Raw genomic sequence first — 8641 nt, 5'->3', positions numbered from 1 at the left:
CAAGTCAATGACATTGGGTTCCAAATCCCTCAAGACTGAGGAATGGGCAAGGAAAAGGAGGAGTTGTAACTGGGTCTTCCATTCCAGACCACTTCAACAGTAATGGAATGAGGGGAATGATAAGATGGCTTAGTGGGTAAGAGTTCCTGTTGTCATTCCTAAAGACCTGAGATCAATACCCAGGGTCCACATGGTGGAAGAAGAGAACCACTCTTACAGATTGTCCTCTAATCTCCACATGTGAGCTGTGACATAAACATGTGCATACATACACACACACACATACATACACACACACACACAGACAGATACACACATAGACACTAAATCAATAAGTGTTTATAAAAACTTAGAAAGTGGCTGTGGAAGTGTGGTGCCCTCCTGGGGTAGATGAAGCCCATCATCTCCTTGAACACTTAGGGATCCAGGTCATAGATCTCATTGTGGTTCATTAGTGCTCTCTTTCATTTCATGTTCAAACATGGCTCTGAAAACTGGAGAGCAAGCTGCTAGGATGGCCTTGTGAGCCCTAAATTCATGTCTACCTACCAACAGGCAGCAGTCTGTAAACAGGGAATTCTCCCACAGGTCCCCTAGGTCATCTGTCACCACATGCCTTGGATCCTGGATTGCAGGTTTCATGTTCTATCCAGGATTGCTGAAGAAGGCTTCTACTATGTCCACCTTGCAGCAGAGGATGAGCTGTTCTTCAGGGAGAAGCCAATTCGGATGAGAGAGGAGAAAATCTCAAAGGATTAACTTTTTAAATCCCCAGTGTTGGTTTTTCAGAAAGCTTACCACAGTGGGTCTCTTCATACTCTGATATTTCTCTCCTTGGGCATTTATTATCCACAACTGGAACTTTGCCCAAACTGGGATCTCTGGACAGCTGAGCAACACCAGGTAAACTGACAGGTAATCTTTCCTTTCTTTGTCACCCCTGTTGGGAAGTACTCTCAAACACCATGCTACTTTGTCTTTGTACTCTATTGAGAACACTGGACTTGTAATCCTTTTCTAAATTCCCTCCATGCACAATGAAAAGTTAATAATGGTCCACTCGTAGCAGAATTTCTGAACAGTGATATGGACATAGCCCCAGGTTGTGTCTTCCAGATCCCCTGACATTTCTGCTGGAGTTATTTTTGAGGTTAAATTTTATCTGAGAAGAAGTAGAAGTTACTTACTCTTCACCCTGTAGGATACAATTATAGATACTCCTTAGATTTTAGTTTCAGTTTCTCCTAAACAGGCCATTCTATGGTGCTGTTTTTCTATGCAATTTTTGCTCTAGGCTTCAATATTTGTTATACAGGAAACGATGCAGACCCATAGTCACTCTAAATCACTCTCTCTCTCTCTCTCTCTCTCTCTCTCTGTTTGTGTGTGTGTGTATGTGTGTGTGTAACTCCCTCCCTCCCTTCTTCCCAACAATAGAAGAGTTTGGAAAATTTTGTACATTCTCATTTCAGGTGTGTGTTGGGAACCAACTTCTAGCAGAAAGTGGGTATCATCTTTGCAGGCATCTGAAACCATGTACCCTGACAAGAAACTTGTTTTTCAACAGCCTACAACAGCTGAGCACACTCTGATAAATATCTTGTTTTTCCCACATATCTTCTTTTGCTGTTTAGTGCCCCCATCTGCAAGGCTCACTTGCTATCCACACTATACATGCCTGTAATATGCACACAGTATCCACACCTGCAAGGTGCACGTGTTATCTATCCATGCCTACGAGACACATGGCAAAAGCATATAAATACCCAGATTTCCTTTCAATAAATGAGATTGATCAGAACCTCTGTCTTGTCTCCATTCTTGGAATCTCTTCCCCTTCATCCCCACTGTCTCTCTTGCTAGACCCTGACCCAAGGACTGGAGCAGCAGCTCAGGCCGGGACAGGTGTGTTGTATTAGTCAGGGTCCTTTAGAAAATGTACACAATCAATTTCTCTACATAAAGAGAAAGTGGGTGTTTGAGAAAAACCTGTAGGGTGAGATCCAGCTAATATAACAATGGCTAAAGCTTGCAATTAGACCACGACGTTTGATGAACCAAGGATTCTTCAGTATATACAGGAATTCTGAAGAAGTAGGTTCTCATGCCAAGGAGAAGTGGACTTGCTACTAAGATTAGAGCAAACAGGAAAACACAAAGCTTCCTTCTTCTATGTTCATATATAGACCACCAGCAGAAGGTGTGGCCAAGTTAAGGGTGTGTCTTCTAGTCTCAGGATCTGGATTAAAGGTGTGTATTTTCCTGCCTCAAGACTCTGATTAAAGGTATGTGTTTTTCTACTCAAAGAGTCTGTATTTGAACTGGATCTATCTACTTCAACTTAAGCAAAAAAATTTTAAAAGGCATGCTCTCCATTCTTGTACATTACTTAAGTCCACAGGTAGTCAAGACAGGAAGAATAGCCATCACCAGTGTACTTTGCTTACTGGGGTCAATCTTCTATAAATGAAGGGATCATGTCAATCTCTGAACAGCTATTATTTACCCATATGCTGGTCTTACATGGATTCCTGACATAAACATGATCAGGGAAGTTATATTTTCCTTAACTTGTCTGAAGTCTGAGTGTTCACAAAATGTAAGGCATGTGGAAGAACTCCTATATGGTGGGCAGGAAGCAGAGCCCCAACACTCTGAAGATAGCTTTCTTCTTTCTAGTGTGTTACACCGATATCACCTACAGACCTTGTGATTACCCCTCCCAATTTGGTTTATGGTCTTGTACTTCCCCTCAGTAATTTCTCCTTAGACTTTTCATAATCACTTAAGGAATATCCTAAATGGTTCTAATTCAATCACTTTAATTGGCAGGATTCAGCTTATCAATGCCTCATAATCTGCATCCTCCACTGGTGAGTTCTGTCCTCTTGGAACTTGGACTTGGAACTGCCATACTTTTTCTGCCTTTCCTAAAAGGGAGAGATTTTGTTGTTTTCTAAGGGCTGCAGCATATATTCAAGAGATATCAAACATTAGGGTCTATTAATACTGCCCTTATGTAAAATAAGGTGAAAACTCTGTCTACATCTCTCATGTCTCCAGTTCTTCAAGTCTTAGACAAACAATTTAAAGGACACAGAAATAACTGCAGTGATTCAATCAGCTCAGCCACTCCCAGATTCCTGTGTGTCTCACTCCTATGCTGCTGATCCCTCAGGATAAATCAATTAATTGGCTTTGCTTTTGATCTCTCCAGTAGATTTATTTCTAGTATTCACATCAGCGACTCTTCATCAAGTTCTTTTTTTTAATACTTAACACTGTAATTCCTTTTTGCTTCAGCACAGATAAAATGTCACCTCTATAACCAGATTATCATACATTTGCTTTTTTATTGGATATTATATTTATATGTCAGATTTATCCCCTTACCCCATTTCTCCTACCACCCAGGAACCTCCTATCCCATTTCCCCTCCTCCTGCTTCTATGAGGATGTGCCTACACCTACCCCTACCACTGCCAACTCTTCATCTGTGAATTCTCCTCACACTCCATATTCAGCTTTCATGGGACCAAGGATCTCCTCCTCTCCAACCTATGCCCGACAAGGCCAACCTCCCCTACATATACAGATGGAGTCATAGGTCCCTCCCTATGTGCTCCCAGGCTGGTGGTTTAGACCCTGGGGAGCTCTGGTTGGTTGGTATTGTTGTTCTCCTCATGGGGCCACCAACCATTTCACCACCTTCAGTCTTCTCTCTAACTTCTCCATTGGGAAACTTTTGATCAGATCAGTGGTTAGCTATGAACATCTGCCTCTGGGTATGTCAGACTCTGGCAGACCTCTAAGGAGACACCTATATCAGGCTCCTGTCAGCATGCACTTCCTGACATCCACATCAGCATCTACCTTTGATGACTACACATGAGATAAATACCCAGGTGGAATGGTCTCTAGATGGCCCCTCCTTCAGTTTCTGTCCCACACTTTGTCTCCATATTTGCTTCCTTGAGTATTTTGTTACTCTTTCTAAATAGGACCAAAGCATCCACACTTGGTCTTCCTTCTTCATGAGTTTCATGTGGTCTGTGAGTTGAATCTTGGCTATTTCAAGCTTTTGGGCTAATATTTGCTTATCAGTGAGTAAATACCATGTGTGTTCTTTTGTGATTGGGTTTCCTCCCTCAGAATGATATTTTCTAGTTCCATCTGTTTACCTAAGAATTTCTCAAATTCATTATTTTTAATAGCCTAGTAATACTCCATTGTGTAAATGTACCACCTAACTTTCAGCATGGTACAGCTGTAGCTGCAGCATTCTGCTTTCCCTGTTGGGAAACAGAAAGAGTACAGGACAGTAGTGCTGTCAGCAGGTTATAAGCACAAAGTGGAGTCTTAGTAACTATTGGGTGCCCATATTTGATGGCAGTGAGATGTGTAGTACCTTGGAATTTGCACAGACTCTACCCCAGTGATAGCTTGATGAGCAACAGGTGTAGTACCATGAAAGGAAAGCATGGTTTCTGGTCGAGCACCAAATAGCCAGAAAGTCAGCAGGGTTCTCTGCAAGGGACAACATACATTTTACCACACTCCCAGACTCCAGGTTCCTGATACAGGCTTCTGATATGAGGTCAAGAGCTCCCTAGAGTGGAGTCCTCTAGTCTTGTAGGACAACGCCCTACTAGCCCCTCCACAGGTAGAGGGCATGACTACAGCCACAGAGCCTCAAGATATCACAATGTAAGAATAAAATAATTGTCTTTTTGCTTCTGTTTGGTTTATCTATCTAAGTCTTGATTTTGTTTTAGTTACATGTATTGGAACAAATAAACTTAATGTCCCATTTTAAAATGTCTAGGCCAGTTGGACAATCACGTAGGACCCTTAGACCCTGTGGAGACAACTGAGATGTGTGAGAAAATAAAAAGGCACAGCAAGTCAAGAAGTCTGATCAAGCTGGCCAAAATTTTTATTACTCACACAGGTTATATACTCTAAAAACAGGATATGGGGATGGAAAGGTGCAGAAAGCTAGCTGCAGCTGTGGGGTCTAACTAAGTTATTCTCACAAGGCCTTTCTGTTACTAGGGATTCTAAAAATATCTATCTAGCAGGATGTTGGCTAAATCTAGAGATCAGGAGGAAGGGTTACTAAGGTGGGTTGCTATGAAGTCTTGTTTGAAGTTCTGAGAACCGACAAGTGAATCGTGGAAGGGAAGCAGAAAAAAGAATAGTAGATAGGAGAGCCAAGGGTGAGTGTTTGCCAAGAGTAAGGCCTTGCCATTGCTTCACACAAAAAACTTACATAGTAAAGCTAACAAAAAATGTATTGATTTTCTGCAAAATAGGTTTGGATTTACCTTAACCTGGCTAGTCCCCATTCATGGTCAGATTGGCCTAACTTCATCTTTGATGCCTACCACAAGAGAGTTGTTCTTTCTTACCTGGTGCTCACCTCTGACCTCCAGGTGAATTTTGAAATTGATATGAAATTGGAGAACACAGAGACTCAGGAGGAGAAGGGCAGGTGTAGAGGTGTGAATATGTTTGGCCCACTGGAAGTGTCACCATTAGGGGGTGTGGCCTTATTGGAGGAATGATAGTCTTGATAGAGGAAGTGTGTCCCTTCCCATGGTCCAAACATATTCAAACTACCACAGCAAGTGAAGAAATGCAGACATCCCACCACTAAACCTGTTTCTAAGAAAGAATGAATTTCTGACCATGGGAGGGAGAGAATGTCAGAACACTGTCAAAAGAATGGCACATGGTCCAGACCTCTGCCCGGCCTGCTGGTGAGTACAGCCCCGGATCCTGCTGGAGACATTTTGGGGGCTCCACGGATCCCACAGCCAGCTTTACGTAGGAAAACCCACATACTGCCCTGAGCCCATAGCTAGGTGCCGAGAGTACTCAGATTCCAGCAGATACCCCCCTCCTGCCGGCTAGCACCACCCCCCCTTCTGCCCATCTCCCCGGTCTGAGGCCTGGACCAGACCTCTGCCAGGTCTGCAGTTGTGTGGACCCCGGATTCTGCCTGAGACATACTGGAAGGTCCACTCAACCCAGAGCCACAGAGGAACAACAGAACTCAGAGCATCAGACAACATATCCTGAGATATCCAAGAGGAAACACTGCACCCAGAACATCAGACACCTAGCTGGACTGCCACCTTGGAGGCACCATATCCTGAGGCATCCTAGAGATATCACCGTAATCAGTGCAGCTGGAAAAAATCACAGAGACATCTGGACCCCTAGAAGACCAGACATAATCGAGACAACTAGAAAGGCAGGCTTCAATCAGAGACAGAAGTACAGGTAGCACTAGATTTAACCAGATGGCAAAAGGCAGGCGGAAGAACTTAAGCAACAGAAACCAAAGTTACATGACATCATCAGAACCCAGTTCCCCAATCATAGCAAGCCCTGAACACCCCATCACACCAGAAAAGCAGGATTCAGAATTAAAATCACTTCTCATGATGATGATAGAGGACTTTAAGAAAGACATAAGTAACACTCTCAAAGAACAGATAGAACCCTTAAAGAGGAAACACAAAAACCCTTAAGGAATTGCAAGAAAATGCAACCAAACGGGAGAAGGAATTAAACAAAACCATGCAGGAGCTAAAATGGAAGTAGAAACAATAAGAAACCACAAAGGGAGAATACCCTGGAGATAGAAAACTTTAAAAAAGGATCAGGAGTCATAGACACAAGTATTACCAACAGAATACAAGAGATGGAAGAGAGAATCTCATGTGCAGAAGATACCATGGAAACACTGACACAACTGTCAAGGAAAATGCAAAATACAAAAAGCTACTAACCCAAAATATACAAGAAATCCAAGACACAATGAGAAGAACAAACATAAGGATAATAAGAATAGATGAGGGGAAGACTCCCAACTTAAAGGACAGTAAATATCCTCAACAAAATTATAGAGGAAAACTTCCCTAACCTAAAGAAAGAGATGTCCATAAATATACAAGAAGCCTACAGAACTCCAAATAGTTTAGACCAGAAAAGCAATACTTCCCGCCACATAATAGTCAAACATCAATGTTCAAAACAAAGAAAAAAATACTAAAAGCAGTAAGGGAAAAAGGCAAAGTAACATATAAAGGCAGACCTATAAGAATTACACCAGACTTCTCACCAGAGACCATAAAAGCCAGAAGATCCTGGAACAATATCATACAGACCCTAAAAGAACACATCCCAGCCCAGACTACTATACCCAGCAAAACTCTCAATCAATATTGATGGAGAAACCAAAATATTCCATGACAAATCCGAATTTACACAGTATCTCAACACAAACCCAGCACTTCAAAGGATAATTGGTAGAAAACTCCAAACAAGGAGGGAACTACAACCTAGGAAACCAAGAAAGTAATCTTCTAACAACTCTAAAAGAAGGTAGCTATACAAACATAACACAACTGCCAATAAAAAATGACAGGAAACAACATTCATTTTTCCTTAATATCTCTTAATATCAATGGACTCAATTCTCCAATAAAAAGACATAGACTATCAGATTGATACATAAACAGGACCCAACATTGTGCTGCATACAGGAAATGCACCTTTCTGAAAAAGACAGACACTACCTCAGAGTAAAAGGTTTGGAAAACATCTTCCAAGCAAATGGCCCCAAGAAACAAGCTGAAGTAGCAATTCTAGTATCAAATAACTAGCTTTTCAACCAAAAGTAATCAAAAAAGATAAAGAAGGACACTTCATATTCATCAAAGAAAAGTGCACCAAGAGGAACTTGCAATTCTGAACATCTATGCCCCAAATTCAAGGGCACCCACATGCATAAAAGAAACTTTACTAAAGGTTAAAGCATACATTGCACCTCACACAATAATAGTGGGAGATTTCAACACCCCACTCTCAGCTATGGACAGATCATGGAAACAGAAACTAAAGCGAGATACAATGAACTAACAGAAGTTATGGACAATTGGACTTAAGTGACATCTATAGAACATTTCATCCTAAAACAAAGAATATACCTTTTCTCAGCACTCATGGTACCTTCTCCAAAATAGACCATATAATTGGTCACAAAACAGGCCTCAACAGATACAAAAAGATTGAAATAATCCCTTGTACCCTATCAGACCACCATGGACTAAGACTTGTCTTTGACTTGGACAAAAACAACAGAAAGCCCACATACACGTGGAAACTGAACAATGCTCTACTCAATGATAACTTGGTCAAGGAAGAAATAAAGAAAGAAATTAAAGACTTTTTAGATTTAAATGAAAATGAGGACACATCATATCAAAATTTGTGGAACTCACTGAAAGCAGTACTAAGAGGAAAAATCATAGCTCTAAGTGCCCACAAAAAGAAAATGGAAAGTACATACATTAATAATTGACAGCACACCTGAAAGCATTAGAACAAAAAGAAGCTAATATACCCAAGAGGTAGACGGCAGGAAATAATCAAACTCAGGGCTGAAATCAACCAAGTTGAAACAAAATAACTATACAAAATATCAACAAAACGAGGAGCTGGTTCTTTGAGAAAATCAACAGAGATACACAAACCTTAGCCAGACTAACCAAAGGGCGCAGAGACAGTACTCAAATTAATAAAATCAGAACTGAAGGGAGACATAACAACAGAAACAGAGGAATTACAA

At 41.3% G+C, this 8641-nt stretch overlaps 1 pseudogene; it reads right to left on the bottom strand.

Moving 5' to 3' along the window:
- Window positions 1–323: 323 nt before the first annotated feature.
- Window positions 324–1128, bottom strand: LOC143433803 (TD and POZ domain-containing protein 1-like; annotated as a pseudogene).
- Between the last annotated feature and the right edge of the window lie 7513 nt (window positions 1129–8641).

This window comes from Arvicanthis niloticus, unplaced genomic scaffold, assembly GCF_011762505.2.
Source record: "Arvicanthis niloticus isolate mArvNil1 unplaced genomic scaffold, mArvNil1.pat.X pat_scaffold_70_arrow_ctg1, whole genome shotgun sequence".
Lineage (NCBI taxonomy): Eukaryota > Metazoa > Chordata > Mammalia > Rodentia > Muridae > Arvicanthis > Arvicanthis niloticus.
Note: the sequence above shows the minus strand (reverse complement) of the source record. Positions and strands in the feature narration are given on the sequence as shown.